The sequence below is a fragment of the Schistocerca serialis genome, chromosome 6 (genome assembly GCF_023864345.2).
Source record: "Schistocerca serialis cubense isolate TAMUIC-IGC-003099 chromosome 6, iqSchSeri2.2, whole genome shotgun sequence".
Lineage (NCBI taxonomy): Eukaryota > Metazoa > Arthropoda > Insecta > Orthoptera > Acrididae > Schistocerca > Schistocerca serialis.
The window spans coordinates 52,201,734-52,225,975 of NC_064643.1; positions in this window are offsets into that span (position 1 = coordinate 52,201,734).

The following is a 24,242-nucleotide window of genomic DNA, read 5'->3' on the forward strand; positions in this document are numbered from 1 at the left end:
AAAGGAGGGGAAGCGCTGGCAAGAGGATCTATGACTCTCTTAAGGTAGCCAAATGCCTCGACATCCGGCGAAGTACATTTGCTAACTCGAAAAACTCGTAGAGGGGGTAACTGTGACGACGTTAAGGTGGACATACGGTGGCATATCGGTTCTGTAGGACAGGCCATAGCAAGAATGATAATGGCCTAAAGAAATGGGAGCAGCCGGCAGGAGTAACTATAACCCTCTAAAGGTAGCCAAATGCCTCGTCAATCTGCGAGATTTATTTGAAAACTCGAGGATATCGTCGTTGGAGTATCTCAGACAACGTTAAGGTGGACATGTTGCAGCATTTCGCTTCTGCATGGACTGGATGCAGTACGAATTAAAGAGAGGAATGATTCAAGGGAAGGGGAGCAGCTGGCAGCAGGAACTATGACTCTCTTAAGTCAGCCAAATGCCTCGTCATCCGGCGAAGTACATTTGCTAACTCACGAACTCGTAGTGGGAGTATCTGTGACGACGTTTAGGTGGACATACAGTGGCATATCGGTTCTGTAGGACCGGCCATAGCAAGAATGATAAAGGCCTAAAGAAATGGGAGCAGCCGGATGGACTCTCTTATGGTAGCTAAATGCCTCGTCACTCTGCGACATTTATTTGAAAACTCGAGGATATCATCGGTGGAGTAACTCAAACAACGTTAAGGTGGACATGCTGTAGCATTTCGCTTCTGCAGGACCGGCCGCAATACGAATTGAAGAGAGGAAAGATTCAAAGAAGGGGGAGCAGCTGGCAGCAGTAACTATGACTCTCATAAGGTAGCCAAATGCCTCGTCACTCTGCGAAATTTATTTGAAAACTCGAGGATATCGTCGTTGGAGTAACTCAGACTACGTTAAGGTGGACATGTTTCAGCATTTCGCTTCTGCATGGACAGGCCGCAGTACGAATTAAAGAGAGGAAAGTTTTACGGAAGGCAGCAGCTGGCAGCAGGATCTATAACTCTCTTCAGTTAGCCAAATGCCTCGTCATCCGTCGAAGTACATTTGCTAGCTCAAGAACTCGTAGTGGGAGTAACTGTGACGACGTTTAGGTGGACATACAGTTCCATATCTGTTCTGTAGGACTGGCCATAGCAAGAATGATAAATGTCTAAAGAAATGGGAGCAATCGGCAGGAGTAACTATGACTCTCTTAAGGTAGCTAAATGCCTCGTCAGTCTGCGAAATTTTTTGAAAACTCGAGGATATCGTCGTTGCAGTAACTCAGACAACGTTAAGGTGGACATGTTGCAGCATTTCACGTCGGCATGCACTGGCCGCAGTACGATTTAGAGAGAGGAAAGATTCAAAGAAAGGGGAGCAGCTGGCAAGAGGAACTATGACTCTCTTAAGGTAGCCATATGCCTCGTCATCCGGCGAAGTACATTTGCTAACTCGAGAAACTCGTGGTGGGAGTAACTGTGACGACGTTTAGGTGGACATACAGTGGCATATCGGTTCTGTAGGACTGGCCATAGCAAGAATGATAAAGGTCTAAAGAAATGGGGGCAGCCGGCAGGAGTTACTATGACTCTCTTAAGGTAGCCGAATGCCTTGTTACTCTGCGATATTTATTTGATAACTCGAGGATATCATCGTTGGAGTAACTCAGACAACGTTAAGGTGGACATGTTGCAGCATTTCGCTTCTGCATGGACTGGCCGCAGTACGAATCATAGAGAGGAAAGATTCAAAGGAAGGGGAGCAGCTGGCAGCAGGAGCTATGCCTCTCTTAAGGTACCCAAATGCCTCGTCAACCGGCGAAGTCATTTGCTAACTCAAGAAACTCGTAGTGGGAGTAACTGTGACGACGTTTGGGTGGACATACAGATCCATATCTGTTCTGTAGGACTGGCCATAGCAAGAATGATAAAGGTCTAAAGAAATGGGAGCAGCCGGCAGGAGTAACTATGACTCTCTTAAGGTAGCCAAATGCCTCGTCACTCTGCGAAATTTATTTGAAAACTCGAGGATATCGTCGTTGGAGTAACTCAGACATCGTTAAGGTGGACATGTTGCAGCATTTCGCTTCTGCATGGATTGGCCGCAGTACGATTTAAAGAGAGGAAAGATTCAACGGAAGGGCAGCAGCCGGCAGCAGGAACTATGACTCTCTTCAGTTAGCCAAATGCCTCGTCAACCGGCGAAGTCATTTGCTATCTCAAGAAACTCGTAGTGGGAGTAACTGTGACGACGTTTAGGTGGACATAAAGTTCCATATCTGTTTTGTAGGACTGGCCATAGCAAGAATGATAAAGGTCTAAAGAAATGGGAGCAATAGGCAGGAGTAACTGTGACTCTCTTAAGGTAGCCAAATGCCTCGTCAGTCTGCGAAATGTTTTGAAAACTCGAGGATATCGTCGTTGCAGTAACTCAGACAACGTTAAGGTGGACATGTTGCAGCATTTCGCTTCTGCATGGATTGGCCGCAGTACGATTTAAAGAGAGGAAAGATTCAAAGAAAGGGGAGCAGCTGGCAAGAGGAACTATGACTCTCTTAATGTAGCCAAATGCCTCATCATCCGGCGAGGTACATTTGCTAACTCGAGAAACTCGTGGTGGGAGTAACTGTGACGACGTTTAGGTGGACATACAGTGGCATATCGGTTCTGTAGGACTGGCCATATCAAGAATGATAATGGCCTAAAGAAATGGGAGCACCCGGCAATAGTAACTATGAGTCTCTTAACCTTCCATAAGGTTCTGGCGACTCGCCTTATGCAGATGTGTGCTGTGGACGAACGTCAGCGGGCTTTCATCCCAAGGGATGGGATGCTAGAGAACACTTTCCTCCTCGACCGTGTGCTCGTCGGCGCCGTCCGCCGCTGTCGTTCTGTGTTCATGGCATCCCTCGATGTGTCCAAGGCGTTCGATTCGTTGGACCATGCGGCTTTGCGTCCTGTGCTTAAAGCCCATGGTCTGCCAGACGAATTCATTGACTACGTCGAGGGCTGCTATGCGGACAGCACGTCGGTAATTGCGGGGGCTGGCGACGAGTCCCCGGCCGTGCGGCCAGCAAGAGGTGTTCGGCAAGGAGATCCTCTGTCCCCTCTCCTTTTTAATTTCGCTGTTGACTGTGTTCTAGAACAGCTGCCCTCACACATAGGTGTCAAGGCATTGGGCGCCAGACCAACGCGGCGGCCTTCGCGGACGACATCCTGCTCTTCGCCTCCACGAGGGGGGGCCTGCAGTCCCTTATCAACGCAGCAGTGGCAGCCCTCGACCAACTGGGGCTGCGGGTTAACCCGCGGAAGTATCTCACCCTCGCACTCGTGGCGTCCGGCCGCGAGAAGAAAGTGAAAGTGGATGCGAGCGTCACCTTCACGGCCGGCGAAACCACCATGCCGGCGCTGGGAGTGGGTGAGACCTTCCGCTACCTGGGACTGCAGTTCTCCTCCTCTGGGCGGTGTCTCTTCCATCCGAGGCACCACATCGAGGAGCAGCTGTCGATGATCACGCCGGCGCCGCTGAAGCCGCAGCAGCGGCTCTTTGCACTTCGTGAGGTCCTTCTCCCGGGCCTGTATCATGGCCTAGCACTGAGTCGCACCCGCATCGGTGCGCTCAAGGCCATGGACAATTGCGTTCGAGCCGCGGTGAGGAGATGGTTCCGCCTCCCAGCCGACACCCCCTTGGGCTACTTTCACGCTCCAACTGCCCATGGGGGCCTTGGGATTCCATCAGCCCGCTGGATAGGGCCAACCCTGAGGCGGGGCAGGCTCCTCACCCTGTTGCAGCTCGAGACCTCCACCACCGACGCAGACCTGGGGGAGGCACGACACGAAGTGGCGGCGCTTGAACGACACCTCACGTGGGAGGGCCACCTGCTGCATACGGCTGCAAAAGTTGGCGAGATGTGGGCGGCGCGCCTGCATGTTTCCTTCGACGGGGCAGCTCTCTCGTCGTCAGCCAGGACATCAGGCCAACACAGCTGGGTCGAGGACACCAGTCGCTTCCTGTCTGGCCGTGACTACGTCGCGTGCATCCGCACGCGCATTAACGCTATACCATCCAAGGCGCGCAGGAGTCGCGGCCGAGACAGGGAGAAGATGTGTCGCGCAAGATGCAACGCCGTCGAGACCGCGAACCACGTCGTCCAGGGCTGCGGGCTGACCAGCCGAGCCCGGGTGCGGCGACACGACGCGGTTGTGAAATACGTCGCGCGCGGGCTGGCTCAACGAGGGTTCGACGTGTCTGTCGAGCCACACCTTCGAACACCAGAGGGAGTCCGCAAGCCCGACGTTGTGGCGTCAAAGGACGGCGTGGCGCATGTCATCGACGCGCAAATTGTCGGCGACCATCTTGACAGCGACTGGTGTCACCGGCAGAAGGCGGCGAAATACGACGTCCCGTCGGTGCGGCTAGCCGTCGGCGCTCTCCGACCTGCAGCCAGCAGCATACAGTTTAGAACAGTGACCCTGAACTGGAGGGGGACTTGGGCACCTACATCAGCCCGCCAGCTCCTACAACTTGGCTTCCGCAGGCGGGAGTTAACCACCATCAGCACGCGGGTGCTCTGTGGAACGACGTGGATCTTCCGCCTGTTCGAAAATATGACGTCGACAAGGCCGAAGTACAGGGAGGGCGTAGGCTAGTTAGTCGGTTAGATTTAGGTTAGTTTGCCCCGACTCCCGGGGCTTCAATATCGGGAGCAATTCCGTTCTTTATTCAATTCTTGTATTTAATTGTTTTATACTGTGTTTAATATTAAGGTAAAAGCGGTTACACAACACCGGTAACCGGCGCCCTTGTGAGCTCCTCTCGGGGAGCAAGGCGCAATAGCTTAAGAGTGTTTCATTACCTTGTGTTATTCACTGTATTTGTGAATAAAGACGGCTTTATAGCCAAATGCCTCGTCAATCTGCGAAATTTATTTGAAAACTCGAGGATATCATCGGTGGAGTAACTCAGACAACGTTAAGGTGGACATGCTGTAGCATTTCGCTTCTGCAGGACCGGCCGCAATACGAATTAAAGAGCGGAATGATTCAAAGAAGGGGGAGCAGCTGGCAGCAGTAACTATGCCTCTCCTAAGGTAGCCAAATGCCTCGTCACTCTGCGAAATTTATTTGAAAACTCGAGGATATCGTCGTTGGAGTTACTCAGACAACGTTAAGGTGGACATGTTGCAAGCATTTAGCTTCTGCATGTACTGGCCGCAGTACGAATTAAAGAGAGGAAAGATTCAAAGAAAGGGGAGCAGCTGGCAGCAGGAACTATGACTCTCTTAAGGTAGCCAAATGCTTCTTCATCCGGCAAAGTACATTTGCTAACTCAAGAAACTCGTAGTGGGAGTAACTGTGACGACGTTTAGGTGGACATACAGTGGCATATCTTTTCTGTAGGACTGGCCAAAGCAAGAATGATAGTGGCCTAAAGAAATGGGAGCAGCCGGCAGGAGTAACTACGACTCTCTTGAGGTAGCGTAATGCCTTCTCACTCTGCGAAATTTATTTGAAAACTCGAGGATATCATCGTTGGAGTAACTCAGACAACGTTAAGGTGGACATGCTGTAGCATTTCGCTTCTGCAGGACTGGCCGCAATACGAATTAAAGAGAGGAAAGATCACAGAAGGGGGAGCAGCTGGCAGCAGTATCTATGACTCTCTTAAGGTAGCCAAATGCCTCGTTACTCTGCGAAATTTATTTGAAAACTCGAGGATATCGTCGTTGGAGTAACTCAGACAACGTTAAGGTGGACATGTTGCTGCATTTCGCTTCTGCATGGACTGGCCGCAGTACGAATTAAAGAGAGGATTGATTCAAAGAAAGATGAGCAGCTGGCAGCAGGAACTATGACTCTCTTAAGGTAGCCAAATGCTTCGTCATCCGGCGAAGTACATTTGCTAACTCGAGAAACTCGTAGTGGGAGTAACTGTGACGACGTTAAGGTGGCCATACAGTGTCATATCGGTTCTGTAGGACTGGCCTTAGCAAGAATGATAAAGGCCTAAAGAATTGGGAGCAGCCGGCAGGAGAAACGATGACTCTCTTAAGGTAGCCGAATGCCTTGTCACTCTGCGAAATTTATTTGAAAACTCGAGGATATCATCGTTGGAGTAACTCAGACATCGTTAAGGTGGACATGCTGTAGCATTTCGCTTCTACAGGACTGGCCGCAATACGAATTAAAGAGAGGAAAGATCAAAGAAGGGGGAGCAGCTGGCAGCAGTAACTATCACTCTCTTAAGGTAGCCAAGTGCCTCGTCACTCTGAGAAATTTATTTGTAAGCTCGTGGATATCCTCGTTGGAGTAACTCAGACAACGTTAAGGTGGACATGTTGCAGCATTTCGCTTCTGCATGGTCTGGCCGCAGTACGAATCAAAAAAAAGGAAAGATTCAAAGGATGTGGAACAGCTGGCAGCAGGAGCTATGCCTGTCTTAAGGTAGCCACATGCCTCGTCATCCGGCGAAGAACATTTGCTAACTCAAGAAACTCGTAGTGGGAGTAACTGTGTCGACGTTTAGGGGGACATACAGTGGCATATCGAATGTGTAGGAATGGCCATAGCAAGAATGACAAAATGCCTAAAGAAATGGGAGCAGCCGGCAGGTGTAACTACGACTCTCTTAAGGTAGCCTAATGCCTTGTCACTCTTCGAAATTTATTTGAAAACTCGAGGATATCAACGTTGGAGTAACTCAGACAACGTTAAGGTGGACATGCTGTAGCTTTTCGCGTCTGCAGGACTGGCCGCAATACGAATTAAAGAGAGGAAAGATAACAGAAGGGGGAGCAGCTGGCGGCAGTAACTATGACTCTCTTAAGGTAGCCAAATGCCTCGTCATCCGGCGAAGAACATTTGCTAACTCATAAAAACTCGTAGTGGGAGTAGCTGTGACGACGTTTAGGTAGACAAACAGTGGCATATCGGTTCTGTAGGACTGACCATAGCAAGAATGATAATGGCCTAAAGATATGGGAGCAGCCGGCAGGTTTAACTATGACTCTCTTAAGGTAGCCAAATTCCTTGTCACTCTGCGAAATTTATTTGAAAACTCGAGGATATCGTCGTTGGAGTAACTCAGACATCTTTAAGGTAGACATGCTATGGCATTTCGCTTCTGCAGGACTGGCCACAATACGAATTAAAGAGAGGAAAGATTCAAAGGAAGGGGAGCAGCTGGCAGCAGTAACTATGCCTCTCTTAAGGTAGCCAAATGCCTCGTCACTCTGAGAAATTTATTTGAAAGCTCGAGGATATCGTCGTTGGAGTAACTCAGACAACGTTAAGGTGGACATGTTGCTGCATTTCGCTTCTGCATCGACTGGCCGCAGTACGAATTAAAGAGAGGAAAGATTCAAAGGAAGGGGAGCAGCTGGCAGCAGGAAGTATGCCTCTCTTAAGGTAGCCAAATGCCTCGTCATCCGGCGAAGAACATTTGCTAACTCAAGAAACTCGTGGTGTTAGTAGCTGTGACGACGTTTAGGTAGACAAACAGTGGCATATCGAAAGTGTAGGACTGGCCATAGCAAGAATGACAAAAGGCCTAAAGAAATGGGAGCAGCCGGCAGGAGTAACTACGACTCTCTTAAGGTAGCCTAATGCCTTGTCACTCTGCGAAATTTATTTGAAAACTCGAGGATATCAGCGTTGGAGTAACTCAGACAACGTTAAGGTGGTCATGCTGTAGCTTTTCGCTTCTGCAGGACTGGCCGCAATACGAATTAAAGAGAGGAAAGATAACTGAAGGGGGAGCAGCTGGCGGCAGTAACTATGACTCTCTTAAGGTAGCCAAATGCCTCGTCACTCTGAGAAATTTATTTGAAAGCTCGTGGATATCGTCGTTGGACTAACTCAGGCAACGTTATGGTGGACATGTTGTTGCATTTCGCTTCTGCATGGACTGGCCGCAGTACGTATTGAAGAGAGGAAAGATTCAAAGGAAGGGGAGCAGCTGGCAGCAGGAACTCTGACTCTCTTAAGGTAGACAAATGCTTCGTCATCCGGCGAAGTACATATGCTAACTCAAGAAACTCGTAATGGGAGTAACTGTGACGACGTTTAGGTGGACATACAGTGGCATATCGGTTCTGTAGGACTGGCCATAGCTAGAATGACAGTGGCCTAAAAAAATGGGAGCAGCCGGCAGGAGTAACTATGACTCTCTTAAGGTAGCCAAATGCCTCGTCACTCTGCGAAATTTATTTGAAAACTCGAGGATATCGTCGTTGGAGTAACTCAGACAACGTTAAGGTGGACATGTTGCTGCATTTCGCTTCTGCATGGACTGGCCGCAGTACGAATTAAAGAGAGGATTGATTCAAAGAAAGATGAGCAGCTGGCAGCAGGAACTATGACTCTCTTAAGGTAGCCAAATGCTTCGTCATCCGGCGAAGTACATTTGCTAACTCGAGAAACTCGTAGTGGGAGTAACTGTGACGACGTTAAGGTGGCCATACAGTGTCATATCGGTTCTGTAGGACTGGCCTTAGCAAGAATGATTAAGGCCTAAGGAATTGGGAGCAGCCGGCAGGAGAAACGATGGCTCTCTTAAGGTAGCCAAATGCCTCGTCACTCTGCGAAATTTATTTGAAAACTCGAGGATATCATCGGTGGAGTAACTCAGACAACGTTAAGGTGGACATGCTGTAGCATTTCGCTTCGGCAGGTTGGCCGCAATACCAATTAAAGAGAGAAAAGATTCAAAGGAAGGGGAGCAGCTGGCAAGAGGAACTGTACTCCCTTAAGGTAGCCAAATGCCTCGTCATCCGCCGAAGTACAATAGCTATCTCGAGAAACTCGTAGTGGGAGTAACTGTGACTACGTTATGGTGGACATACGGTGGCAAATCGGTTCTGTAGGACTGGCCATAGCAAGAATGATAAAGGTCTAAAGAAATGGGAGCAGCCGGCAGGAGTAACTATGACTCTCTTAAGGTAGCCGAATGCGTTGTCACTCTGCGAAATTTATTTGAAAACTCGAGGATATCATCGTTGGAGTAACTCAGACATCGTTAAGGTGGACATGCTGTAGCATTTCGCTTCTACAGGACTGGCCGCAATACGAATTAAAGAGAGGAAAGATCAAAGAAGGGGGAGCAGCTGGCAGCAGTAACTATGACTCTCATAAGGTAGCCAAATGCCTCGTCACTCTGAGAAATTTATTTGTAAGCTCGTGGATATCCTCGTTGGAGTAACTCAGACAACGTTAAGGTGGACATGTTGCAGCATTTCGCTTCTGCATGGTCTGGCCGCAGTACGAATCAAAAAAAAGGAAAGATTCAAAGGATGTGGAACAGCTGGCAGCAGGAGCTATGCCTGTCTTAAGGTAGCCACATGCCTCGTCATCCGGCGAAGTACATTTGCTAACTCAAGAACTCGTAGTGGGAGTAACTGTGAGGACGTTTAGGTGGACATACAGTGGCATATTGGTTCTCTAAGACTGGCCATAGCAAGAATGTTAATGGCCTAAAGAAATGGGAGCAGCCGGTTGGAGTAACTATGACTCTCTTAAGGTAGCCAAATGCTTCGGCACTCTGCGAAATTTATTTGAAAACTCGAGGATATCGTCGTTGAAGTAACTAAGACAACGTTAAGGTGGAGATGTTGCAGCATTTCGCTTCTGCATGGACTGGCCGCAGTACGAATTAAAGAGAGGAAAGATTCAAAGGAAGGGCAGCAGCTGTCAGCAGGAACTATGACTCTCTTAAGGTAGCCAAATGCCTCGTCATCCGGCGAAGAACATTTGCTAACTCAAGAAACTCGTAGTGGGAGTAACTGTGTCGACGTTTAGGGGGACATACAGTGGCATATCGAAAGTGTAGGAATGGCCATAGCAAGAATGACAAAAGGCCTAAAGAAATGGGAGCAGCCGGCAGGTGTAACTACGACTCTCTTAAGGTAGCCTAATGCCTTGTCACTCTTCGAAATTTATTTGAAAACTCGAGGATATCAACGTTGGAGTAACTCAGACAACGTTAAGGTGGACATGCTGTAGCTTTTCGCGTCTGCAGGACTGGCCGCAATACGAATTAAAGAGAGGAAAGATAACAGAAGGGGGAGCAGCTGGCGGCAGTAACTATGACTCTCTTAAGGTAGCCAAATGCCTCGTCACTCTGAGAAATTTATTTGAAAGCTCGTGGTTATCGTCGTTGGAGTAACTCAGACAACGTTAAGGTGGACATGTTGCTGCATTTCGCTTCTGCATGGACTGGCTGCAGTAAGAATTAAAGAGAGGAAAGATTTAAAGGAAGGGGAGCAGCTGGCAGCAGGAACTATGACTCTCTTAAGGTAGCCAAATGCCTCGTCATCCGGCGAAGAACATTTGCTAACTCATAAAAACTCGTAGTGGGAGTAGCTGTGACGACGTTTAGGTAGACAAACAGTGGCATATCGGTTCTGTAGGACTGACCATAGCAAGAATGATAATGGCCTAAAGATATGGGAGCAGCCGGCAGGTTTAACTATGACTCTCTTAAGGTAGCCAAATTCCTTGTCACTCTGCGAAATTTATTTGAAAACTCGAGGATATCGTCGTTGGAGTAACTCAGACAACTTTAAGGTAGACATGCTATGGCATTTCGCTTCTGCAGGACTGGCCACAATACGAATTAAAGAGAGGAAAGATTCAAAGGAAGGGGAGCAGCTGGCAGCAGTAACTATGCCTCTCTTAAGGTAGCCAAATGCCTCGTCACTCTGAGAAATTTATTTGAAAGCTCGTGGATATCGTCGTTGGAGTAACTCAGACAACGTTAAGGGGGACATGTTGCTGCATTTCGCTTCTGCATCGACTGGCCGCAGTACGAATTAAAGAGAGGAAAGATTCAAAGGAAGGGGAGCAGCTGGCAGCAGGAAGTATGCCTCTCTTAAGGTAGCCAAATGCCTCGTCATCCGGCGAAGAACATTTGCTAACTCAAGAAACTCGTGGTGGGAGTAGCTGTGACGACGTTTAGGTAGACAAACAGTGGCATATCGAAAGTGTAGGACTGGCCATAGCAAGAATGACAAAAGGCCTAAAGAAATGGGAGCAGCCGGCAGGAGTAACTACGACTCTCTTAAGGTAGCCTAATGCCTTGTCACTCTGCGAAATTTATTTGAAAACTCGAGGATATCAACGTTGGAGTAACTCAGACAACGTTAAGGTGGACATGCTGTAGCTTTTCGCTTCTGCAGGACTGGCCGCAATACGAATTAAAGAGAGGAAAGATAACAGAAGGGGGAGCAGCTGGCGGCAGTAACTATGACTCTCTTAAGGTAGCCAAATGCCTCGTCACTCTGAGAAATTTATTTGAAAGCTCGTGGATATCGTCGTTGGAGTAACTCAGACAACGTTAAGGTGGTCATGTTGCAGCATTTCGCTTCTGCATGGACTGGCCGCAGTACGAATTAAAGAGAGGAAAGTTTCAAAGGAAGGGGAGCAGCTGGCAGCAGTAACTATGCCTCTCTTAAGGTAGCCAAATGCCTCGTCACTCTGAGAAATTTATTTGAAAGCTCGTGGATATCGTCGTTGGAGTAACTGAGACAACGTTAAGGTGGACATGTTGCTGCATTTCGCTTCTGCATCGACTGGCCGCAGTTCGAATTAAAGAGAGGAATGATTCAAAGGAAGGGGAGCAGCTGGCAGCAGGAACTATGACCCTCTTAAGGTAGCCAAATGCCTCGTTATCCGGCGAAGTACATTTGCTAACTCACGAAACTCGTAGTGGGAGTAGCTGTGACGACGTTTAGGTGGACATACAGTTGCATATCGGTTCTGTAGGACTGGCCATATCAAGAATGATAATGGCCTAAAGAAATGGGAGCAGCCGGCAGGAGTGACTATGACTCTCTTAAGGTTGCCAAATGCCTCGTCAATCTGCGAAATTTATTTGAAAACTCGAGGATATCGTCGTTGGAGTAACTCAGACAACGGTAAAGTGGACATGTTGCAGCATTTAGCTTCTGCATGGACTGGCCGCAGTACGAATTAAAGAGAGGAAAGGTTCAAAGGAAGGGGAGCAGCTGGCAGCAGGACCAATGACTCTCTTAAGGTAGCCAAACGCCTCGTCATCCGGCGAAGTACATTTGCTAACCCAAGAAACTCGTAGTGGGAGTAACTGTGACGACGTATAGGTGGACATACAGTGGCATATCGGTTCTGTAAGACTGGCCAGAGCAAGAATGATAAAGGCCTAAAGAAATGGGAGCGCCGGCAGGAGTAACTATGACTCTCTTAAAGTAGCTAAATGCCTCGTCACTCTGCGCAGTTTATTTGAAAACTCGAGGATATCGTCGTTGGAGTAACTCAGACAACGTTAAGGTGGACATGTTGCAGCATTTCGCTTCTGCATGGACTGGCTGCAGTACGAATTAAAGAGAGGAAAGGTTCAAAGAAAGGGGAGCAGCTGGCAAGGGGAATTATGACTCTCTTAAGGTAGCCAAATGCCTCGTCATCCGGCGAAGTACATTTGCTAACTCGAGAAACACGTAGTGGGAGTAACTGTGACGACGTTAAGGTGGCCATACAGTGTCATATCGGTTGTGTAGGACTGGCCTTAGCAAGAATGATAAAGGCCTAAAGAAATGGGAGCAGCCGGCAGGAGTATCTATGACTCTCTTAAGGTAGTCAAATGACTCGTCACTCTGCAAAATTTATTTGAAAACTCAAAGATATCATCGGTGGAGTAACTCAGACAACGTTAAGGTGGACATGCTGTAGCGTTCCGCATCTGCAGGACCGGCCGCAATACGAATTAAAGAGAGGAAAGATTCAAAGAAGATCGAGCAGCTGGCAGCAGTAACTATGACTCTCTTAAGGTAGCTAAATGCCTCGGCACTCTGCGAAATTTATTTGAAAACTCGAGGATATCGTCGTTGGAGTAACACAGACAACGTTAAGGTTTACATGTTGCAGCATTTCGCCTCTGCATGGACTGGCCGCAGTACGAATTAAAGAGAGGATAGATCAAACAAGGGGGAGCAGCTGGCAGCAGTAACTATGAATCTCTTACGGTAGCCAAATTCCTCGGTAATCTGCGAAATTTATTTAAATACTCGAGGCTATCGTCGTTGGAGTAATTCAGACGACGTTAAGGTGGAGATGTTGCAGCATTTCGCTTCTGCATGGACTGGCCGCAGTACGAATTAAAGAGAGGAAAGATTCAAAGGAAGCGGAGCAGCTGGCAGCAGGAACTATGACTCTCTTAAGGTAGCCAAATGCTTCGTCATCCGGCGAGGAACATTTGCTAACTCAAGAAACTCGTAGTGGGAGTAATTGTGACGACGTTTGGGGGTCATACAGTGGCATATCGGTTCTGTAAGACTGGCCAAAGCAAGAATGATAAAGGGCTAAAGAAATGGGAGCAGCCGTGTGAAGTAACAATGACTCACTTAAGGTAGCCAAATGCCTCGTCACTCTGCGACATTTATTAGAAAACTCGAGGATATCGTCGTTGGAGTAACTCAGACAACGTTAAAGTGGACATGTTGCAGCATTTCGCTTCTGCATGGACTGGCCGCAGTACGAATTAAAGAGCGGAAAGGTTCAAAGAAAGGGGAGCAGCTGGCAAGGGGAACTATGACTCTCTTAAGGTAGCCAAATGCCTCGTCATCCGGCGAAATACATTTGCTAACTCGAGAAACTCGTAGTGGGAGTAACTGTGACGACGTTAATGTGGCCATACAGTGTCATATCGGTTGTGTAGGACTGGCCTTAGCAAGAATGATAAAGGCCTAAAGAAATGGGAGCAGCCGGCAGGAGTATCTATGACTCTCTTAAGGTAGCCAAATGACTCGTCACTCTGCAAAATTTATTTGAAAACTCGAGGATATCATCGGTGGAGTAACTCAGACAACGTTAAGGTGGACATGCTGTAGCGTTCCGCTTCTGCAGGACCGGCCGCATGACGAATTAAAGAGAGGAAAGATTCAAAGAAGGGCGAGCAGCTGGCAGCAGTAACTATGACTCTCTTAAGGTAGCCAAATGCCTCGGCACTCTGCGAAATTTATTTGAAAACTCGAGGATATCGTCGTTGGAGTAACTCAGACAACGTTAAGGTGGACATGTTGCAGCATTTCGCTTCTGCATGGACTGACCGCAGTACGAATTAAAGAGAGGAAAGATTCAAAGGAAGGGGAGCAGCTGGCAGCAGGAACTATGACTCTCTTAAGTTAGCCAAATGCCTCGTCATCCGGCGAAGTAGATTTGATAATTCAAGAACTCGTAGTGGGAGTAACTGTGACGACGTTTAGGTGGACATACTGTGGCATATCGGTTCTGTAGGACTGGCCATAGCAAGAATGATAATGGCCTAAAGAAATGGGAGCAGCCGGCAGGAGTAACTATGACTCTCTTAAGGTAGCCAAATGCTTCGTCACTCTGCGAAATTTATTTGAAAACTCGAGGATATCGTCGTTGGAGTAACTCAGACAACGTTAAGGTGGACATGTTGCAGCATTTCGCTTCTGCATGGACTGGCCGCAGTACGAATTAAAGAGAGGAAAGATTCAAAGGAAGGGGAGCAGCTGGCAGCAGTAACTATGCCTCTCATAAGGTAGCTAAATGGCTCGTCACTCTGAGAAATTTATTTGATAGCTCGTGGATATCGTCGTTGGAGTAACTCAGACAACGTTAAGGTGGACATGTTGCTGCATTTCGCTTCTGCATCGACTGGCCGCAGTACGAATTAAAGAGAGGAAAGGTTCAAAGGAAGGGGAGCAGCTGGCAGCAGGACCAATGACTCTCTTAAGGTAGCCAAATGCCTCGTCATCCGGCGAAGTACATTTGCTAACCCAAGAAACTCGTAGTGGGAGTAACTGTGACGACGTATAGGTGGACATACAGTGGCATATCGGTTCTGTAAGACTGGCCAGAGCAAGAATGATAAAGGCCTAAAGAAATGGGAGCGCCGGCAGGAGTAACTATGACTCTCTTAAAGTAGCTAAATGCCTCGTCACTCTGCGAAATTTATTTGAAAACACGAGGATATCGTCGTTGTAGTAACTCAGACAAGGTTAAGGTTTACATGTTGCAGCATTTCGCATCTGCATGGACTGGCCGCAGTACGAATTAAAGAGAGGAATGATTCATAGAAATTGGAGCAGCTGGCAAGAGGAACTATGACTCTCTTAAGGTAGCCAAATGCCTCGCTAATCTGCGAAATTTATGTGAAAACTCGAGGATATCATCGGTGGAGTAACTCAGCCAACGTTAAAGTGGACATGCTGTAGCATTTCGCTTCTGCAGGACCGGCCGCAATACGAATTAAAGAGAGGAAAGATCCAAAGAAGAGGGAGCACCTGGCAGCAGTAACTATGACTCGCTTAAGGTAGCTAAATGATTCGTCACTCTGCAAAATTTATTTGAAAACTCGAGGATATCGTCGTTGGAGTAACTCAGACAACGTTAAAGTGGACATGTTGCAGCATTTAGCTTCTGCATGGACTGGCCACAGTACGAATTAAAGAGAGGAAAGCTTCAAAGGATGGGGAGCAGCTGGCAGCAGGAACAATGACTCTCTTAAGGTAGCCAAACGCCTCGTCATCCGGCGAAGTACATTTGCTAACCCAAGAAACTCGTAGTGGGAGTAACTGTGACAACGTATAGGTGGACATACAGTGGCATATCGGTTCTGTAGGACTGGCCAGAGCAAGAATGATAAAGGCCTAAAGCAATGGGAGCAGCCGGCAGGAGTAACTATGACTCTCTTAAAGTAGCTAAATGCCTCGTCACTCTGCGAAATTTATTTGAAAACTCGAGGGTATCGTCGTTGGAGTAACTCAGACAACGTTAAGGTTTACATGTTGCAGCATTTCGCATCTGCATGGACTGGCCGCAGTACGAATTAAAGAGAGGAAAGATTCATAGAAATATGAGCAGCTGGCAAGATGAACTATGACTCTCTTAAGGTAGCCAAATGCCTCGTTATCCGGCGAAGTACATTTGCTAACTCACGAAACCAATAGTGGGAGTAGCTGTGACGACGTTTAGGTGGACATACAGTGGCATATCGGTTCTGTATGACTGGCCATAGCAAGAATGATAATGGCCTAAAGAAATGGGAGCAGCCGGCTGAAGTAACTATGACTCACTTAAGGTAGCCAAGTGCCTCGTCACTCTGCGAAATTTATTTGAAAGCTCGAGGATATCGTCGTTGGAGTAACTCAGACAACGTTAAGGTGGACATATTTTGCATTTCGCTTCTGCATGGACTGGCCGCAGTACGAATTAAAGAGAGGAAAGATTCAAAGAAAGGGGAGCAGCTGGCAGCAGGAACTATGACTCTCTTAAGGTAGCCAAATGCTCCGTCATCCGGCGATGTACATTTGCTAACACAAGAAACTCGTAGTGGGAGTAACTGTGACGACGTTTAGTTGGACACACAGTGGCATATCGGTTCTGTAGGACTGGCCATAGCAAGAACGATAGTGGAATAAAGAAATGGGAGCAGCCATCAGGAGTAACTATGACTCTCTTAAGGTAGCCAAATGCCTTGTCACTCTGCGAAATTTATTTGAAAACTCGAGGATATCGTCGTTGGAGTAACTCAGACAACGTTAAGGTGGACATGCTATAGCATTTCGCTTCTGCAGGACTGGCCACAATACGAATTAAAGAGAGTAAAGATCACAGAAGGGGGACCAGCTAAGAGCAGTAACTATGCCTCTCTTAAGCTAGCCAAATGCCTCGTCACTCTGACATATTTATTTGAAAGCTCGTGGATATCGTCGTTGGAGTAACTCAGACAACGTTAAGGTGGACATGTTGCTGCATTTCGCTTCTGCATCGTCTGGCCGCAGTACGAATTACAGAGAGGAAAGATTCAAAGAAAGGGGAGCAGCTGGCAAGAGGAACTATGACTCTCTTAAGGTAGCCAAATGACTCGTCATCCGGCGTAATTTATTTGAAAACTCGAAGATATCGTCGTTAGAGTAACACAGACAACGTTAAGGTTTACATGTTGCAGCATTTCGCCTCTGCATGGACTGGCCGCAGTACGATTTAAGGAGAGGATAGATCAAACAAGGGGGAGCAGCTGGCAGCAGTAACTATGAATCTCTTACGGTAGCCAAATTCCTCGGTAATCTGCGAAATTTATTTAAATACTCGAGGCTATCGTCGTTGGAGTAATTCAGACGACGTTAAGGTGGAGATGTTGCAGCATTTCCCTTCTGCATGGACTGGGCGCAGTACGAATTAAAGAGAGGAAAGATTCAAAGGAAGGGGAGCAGCTGGCAGCAGGAACTATGACTCTCTTAAGGTAGCCAAATGCTTCGTCATCCGGCGAGGAACATTTGCTAACTCAAGAAACTCGTAGTGGGAGTAATTGTGACGACGTTTGGGGGTCATACAGTGGCATATCGGTTCTGTAGTACTGGCCAAAGCAAGAATGATAAAGGGCTAAAGAAATGGGAGAAGCCGTATGAAGTAACAATGACTCACTTAAGGTAGCCAAATGCCTCGCCACTCTGCGAAATTTATTAGAAAACTCGAGGATATCGTCGTTGGAGTAACTCAGACAACGTTAAAGTGGACATGTTGCAGCATTTCGCTTCTGCATGGACTGGCCGCAGTACGAATTAAAGAGCGGAAAGGTTCAAAGAAAGGGGAGCAGCTGGCAAGGGGAACTATGACTCTCTTAAGGTAGCCAAATGCCTCGTCATCCGGCGAAGTACATTTGCTAACTCGAGAAACTCGTAGTGGGAGTAACTGTGGCGACGTTAAGGTGGCCATACAGTGTCATATCGGTTGTGTAGGACTGGCCTTAGCAAGAATGATAAAGGCCTAAAGAAATGGGAGCAGCCGGCAGGAGTATCTATGACTCTCTTAAGGTAGCCAAATGCCTCGTCACTCTGCAAAATTTATTTGAAAACTCGAGGATATCATCGGTGGAGTAACTCAGACAACGTTAAGGTGGACATGCTGTAGCGTTCCGGTTCTGCAGGACCTTCCGCAATACGAATTAAAGAGAGGAAAGTTTCAAAGAAGGGCGAGCAGCTGGCAGCAGTAACTATGACTCTCTTAAGGTAGCCAAATGCCTCGGCACTCTGCGAAATTTATTTGAAAACTCGAGAATATCGTCGTTGGAGTAACTCAGACAACGTTAAGGTGGACATGTTGCAGCATTTTGTTTCTGCATGGACTGGCCGCAGTACGAATTAAAAAGAGGAAAGATTCAAAGGAAGGGAAGCAGCTGGCAGCAGGAACTATGACTCTCTTAAGTTAGCCAAATGCCTCGTCATCCGGCGAAGTAGATTTGATAATTCAAGAACTCGTAGTGGGAGTAACTGTGACGACGTTTAGGTGGACATACAGTGGCATATCGGTTCTGTAGGACTGGCCATAGCAAGAATGATAAAGGCCTAAAGAAATGGGAGCAGCCGGCAGGAGTAACTATGACTCGCTTAAGGTAGCTAAATGATTCGTCACTCTCCGAAATTGATTTGAAAACACGAGGATATTGCCGTTGGAGTAACTGAGACAACGTTAAAGTGGACCTGTTGCAGCATTTAGCTTCTGCATGGACTGGCCGCAGTACGAATTAAAGAGAGGAAAGGTTCAAAGGAAGGGGAGCAGCTGGCAGCAGGACCAATGACTCTCTTAAGGTAGCCAAACGCCTCGTCATCCGGCGAAGTACATTTGCTAACCCAAGAAACTCGTAGTGGGAGTAACTGTGACGACGTATAGGTGGACATACAGTGGCATATCGGTTCTGTAGGACTGGCCAGAGCAAGAATGATAAAGGCCTAAAGAAATGGGAGCGCCGGCAGGAGTAACTATGACTCTCTTAAAGTAGCTAAATGCATCGTCACTCTGCGAAATTTATTTGAAAACTCGAGGATATCGTCGTTGGAGAAACTCAGACAAGGTTAAGGTTTACATGTTGCAGCATTTCGCTTCTGCATGGACTAGCCGCAGTACGAATTAAAGAGAGGAATGATTCATAGAAATTGGAGCAGCTGGCAAGAGGAACTATGACTCTCTTAAGGTAGCCAAATGCCACGTCATCCGGCGATGTACATTTGCTGACTCGAGAAACTCGTAGTGGGAGTAACTGTGGCGACGTTTAGGTGGACATACAATGGCATATCGGTTCTGTAGGACTGGCCATATCAAGAATGATAATGGCCTAAAGACATGGGAGCAGCCGGCAGGAGTAACTATGTCTCTCTTAAGGTAGCCAAATGCCTCGCTAATCTGCGAAATTTATGTGAAAACTCGAGGATATCATCGGTGGAGTAACTCAGACAACCTTAAAGTGGACATGCTGTAGCATTTCGCTTCTGCAGGACCGGCCGCAATACGAATTAAAGAGAGGAAAGATCCAAAGAAGAGGGAGCACCTGGCAGCAGTAACTATGACTCTCTGAAGGCAGCCAAATGCCTCGTCACTCTGCGAAATTTATTTGAAAACTCGAGGATATCGTCGTTGGAGTAACTCAGACAGCGTTAAGGTGGACATGTTGCAGCATTTCGCTTCTGCATGGACTGGCCGCAGTACGAATTACAGAGAGGAAAGATTCAAAGAAAGGGGAGCAGCTGGCAAGAGGAACTATGACTCTCTTAAGGTAGCCAAGTGACTCGTCATCCGGCGTAATTTATTTGAAAACTCGAAGATATCGTCGTTGGAGTAACACAGACAACGTTAAGGTTTACATGTTGCAGCATTTCGCCTCTGCATGGACTGGCCGCAGTACGAATTAAAGAGAGGATAGATCAAACAAGGGGGAGCAGCTGGCAGCAGTAACTATGAATCTCTTACGGTAGCCAAATTCCTCGGTAATCTGCGAAATTTATTTAAATACTCGAGGCTATCGTCGTTGGAGTAATTCAGACGACGTTAAGGTGGAGATGTTGCAGCATTTCGCTTCTGCATGGACTGGCCGCAGTACGAATTAAAGAGAGGAAAGATTCAAAGGAAGGGGAGCAGCTGGCAGCAGGAACTATGACCCTCTTAAGGTAGCCAAATGCTTCGTCATCCGGCGAGGAACATTTGCTAACTCAAGAAACTCGTAGTGGGAGTAATAGTGACGACGTTTGGGGGTCATACAGTGGCATATCGGTTCTGTAGGACTGGCCAAAGCAAGAATGAAGAAGGGCTAAAGAAATGGGAGCAGCCGTATGAAGTAACAATGACTCACTTAAGGTAGCCAAATGCCTCGTCACTCTGCGAAATTTATTAGAAAACTCGAGGATATCGTCGTTGGAGTAACTCAGACAACGTTAAAGTGGACATGTTGCAGCATTTCGCTTCTGCATGGACTGGCCGCAGTACGAATTAAAGAGCGGAAAGGTTCAAAGAAAGGGGAGCAGCTGGCAAGGGGAACTATGACTCTCTTAAGGTAGCCAAATGCCTCGTCATCCGGCGAAGTACATTTGCTAACTGGAGAAACTCGTAGTGGGAGTAACTGTGACGACGTTAAGGTGGCTATACAGCGTCATATCGGTTGTGTAGGACTGGCCTTAGCAAGCATGATAAAGGCCTAAAGAAATGGGAGCAGCCGGCAGGAGTATCTATGACTCTCTTAAGGTAGCCAAATGCCTCGTCACTCTGCAAAATTTATTTGAAAACTCGAGGATATCATCGGTGGAGTAACTCAGACAACGTTAAGGTGGACATGCTGTAGCGTTCCGCTTCTGCAGGACCTTCCGCAATACGAATTAAAGAGAGGAAAGATTCAAAGAAGGGCGAGCAGCTGGCAGCAGTAACTATGACTCTCTTAAGGTAGCCAAAAGCCTCGGCACTCTGCGAAATTTATTTGAAAACTCGAGGATATCGTCGTTGGAGTAACTCAGACAACGTTAAAGTGGACATGTTGCAGCATTTAGCTTCTGCATGGACTGGCCGCAGTACGAATTAAAGAGAGGAAAGGTTCAAAGGATGGGGAACAGCTGGCAGCAAGAACAATGACTCTCTTAAGGTAGCCAAACGCCTCGTTATCCGGCGAAGTACATTTGCTAACCCAAGAAACTCGTAGTGGGAGTAACTGTGACAACGTATAGGTGGACATACAGTGGCATATCGGTTCTGTAGGATTGGCCAGAGCAAGAATGATAAAGGCCTAAAGCAATGGGAGCAGCCGGCAGGAGTAACTATGACTCTCTTAAAGTAGCTAAATGCCTCGTCACTCTGCGAAATTTATTTGAAAACTCGAGGATATCGTCGTTCGAGTAACTCAGACAACGTTAAGGTTTACATGTTGCAGCATTTCGCATCTGCATGGACTGGCCGCAGTACGAATTAAAGAGAGGAAAGATTCATAGAAATATGAGCAGCTGGCAAGAGGAACTATGGCTCTCTTAAGGTAGCCAAATGCCTCGTTATCCGGCGAAGTACATTTGCTAACTCACGAAACCCATAGTGGGAGTAGCTGTGACGACGTTTAGGTGGACATACAGTGGCATATCGGTTCTGTATGACTGGCCAGAGCAAGAATGATAAAGGCCTAAAGAAATGGGAGCAGCCGGCAGGAGTAACAATAAGTCTCTTAAGGTAGCCAAGTGCCTCGTCACTCTGCGAAATTTATTTGAAAACTCGAGGATATCGTCGTTGGAGTAACTCAGACAACGTTAAGGTGGACATGTTGCAGCATTTCGCTTCTGCATGGACTGGCCGCAGTACGAATTAAAGAGAGGAAAGATTCAAAGAAAGGGGAGCAGCTGGCAAGAGAAACTATGACTCTCTTAAGTTAGCCAAATGCCTCGTCATCCGGCGAAGTGCATTTGCTAACTTGAGAAACTTGTAGTGGGGGTAACTGTGACGACGTTAATGTGGACATACGGTGGCATATCGGTTCTGTAGGACTGGCCATGGCAAGAATGATAAAGGCCTAAAGAAATGGGAGCAGCCGGCTGAAGTAACTATGACTCTCTTAAGGTAGCCAAATGCCTCGTCACCCTGAGAAATTTATTTGTAAGCTCGTGGATATCCTCGTTGAAGTAACTCAGACAACGTTAAGGTGGACATGTTGCAGCATTTCGCTTCTGCATGGACTGGCCGCAGTACGAATTAAAGAGAGGAAAGATTCAAAGGAAGGGGAGCAGCTGGCAGCAGGAACTATGACTCTCTTAAAGTAGCCAAATGTCTCGTCATCCGGCGAAGTACACTTGTTAACTCAAGAAACTCGTAGTGGGAGTAACTGTGACGACGTTTAATTCGGCAAACAGCTCCATATCGGCTCTGTAGGACTGGCCATAGCATGAATGATAAAGGTCTAAAGAAATGGGAGCCGCCGGCAAGAGTAACTATGACTCTCTTAAGGTAGCCAATCCCTCGTGACTCTGCGAAATTTATTTGAAAACTTGAGGATATCGTCGTTGGAGTAACACAGACAACGTTAAGGTTTACATGTTGCAGCATTTCGCCTCTGCATGGACTGGCCGCAGTACGAATTAAAGAGAGGGTAGATCAAACAAGGGGGAGCAGCTGGCAGCAGTAACTATGACTCTCTTAAGGTAGCCAAAAGCCTCGTCACTCTGACAAATTTATTTGAAAGCTCGTGGATATCGTCCTTGGAGAAACTCAGACAACGTTAGGGTGGACATGTTGCCGCATTTCGCTTCTGCATGGACTGGCCGCAGTACGAATTAAAGAGAGGTAAGATTCAAAGGAAGGGGAGTAGCTGGCTGCAGGAACTATGACCCTCTTAAGGTAGCCAAATGCCTCGTTATCCATGAAGTACATTTGCTAACTCACGAAACCCGTAGTGGGAGTAGCTGTGACGACGTTTAGGTGGACATACAGTGGCATATAGGTTCTGTAGGACTGGCCATAGCAAGAATTCTAATGGCCTAAAGAAATGGGAGCAGCCGGCAGGTTTAACTATGACTCTCTTAAGGTAGCCAAATGCCTCGTCAATCTGCGCAATTTATTTCAAAACTCGAGGATATCATCGGTGGAGTAACTCAGACAACGTTAAGTTGGACATGCTGAACCATTTCGCTTCTGCAGGACAGGCCACAATACGAATTAAAGAGAGGAAAGATGCAAAGAAGGAGGAGCAGCTGGCAGCAGTAACTATGACTCTCTTAAGGTATCCAAATGCCTCGTCACTCTGCGAAATTTATTTGAAAACTCAAGGATATCGTCGTTGGAGTAACTCTGACTCTTTTAAGGTGGACATATTGCAGCATTTCGCTTCTGCATGGACTGGCCGCAGTACGAATTAAAGAGAGGAATGATTCAAAGAAAGGGGAGCAGCTGGCAGCAGGAAATATGACTCTCTTAAGTTAGCCAAATGCCTCGTCATCCGGCGAAGTACATTTGCTAACTCAAGAACTCGTAGTGGGAGTAACTGTGACGACGTTTAGGTGGTCATACAGTGGCATATCGGTTCTGTAGGACTGGCCATAGCAAGAATGATAAAGGTCTAAAGAAATGGGAGCAGCCGGCAGGAGTAACTATGACTCTCTTAAGGTAGCCGAACGCCTTGTCACTCTGCGAAATTTATTTGAAAACTCGGGGATATCATCGTTGGAGTAACTCAGACAACGTTAAGGTGGACATTCTGTAGCATTTCGCTACTACAGGACTGGCCGCAATACGATTTAAAGAGAGGAAAGATGAAAGAAGGGGGAGCAGCTGGCAGCAGTAACTATAACTCTCTTAAGGTAGCCAAATGACACGTCACTTTGAGAAATTTATTTGTAAGCTCGTGGATATCCTAGTTGGAGTAACTCAGACAACGTTAAGGTGGACCTGTTGCAGCATTTCGCTTCTGCATGGACTGGCCGCAGTACGAATTAAAGAGAGGAAAGGTTCAAAGAAGGGGAGCAGCTGGCAGCGGGAACAATGACACTCTTAAGGTTGCCAAATGTCTCGTCATCCGGCGAAGTACATTTGCTAACTCAAGAACTCGTAGTGGGAGTAACTGTGACGACGTTTAGGTGGACATACAGTGGCATATCGGTTATGTAAGACTGGCCATAACAAGAATGATAATGGCCTAAGGAAATGGGAGCAGCAAGCAGGAGTATCTGTGACTCTCTTCAGGTAGCTAAATGCCTCGTCACTCTGGGAAATTTACTTGAAAACTCGAAGATATCGTCGCTGGAGTAACACAGACAACGTTAAGGTTTACATGTTGCAGCATTTCGCCTCTGCATGGACTGGCCGCAGTACGAATTAAAGAGAGGAAAGGTTCAAAGAAGGGGAGCAGCTGGCAGCAGGAACTATGACACTCTTAAGGTAGCCAAATGCCACGTCATCCGGCGAAGTACATTTACTAACCCAAGTAACTCGTAGTGGGAGTAACTGTGACGACGTATAGGTGGACATACAGTGGCATATCGGTTCTGTA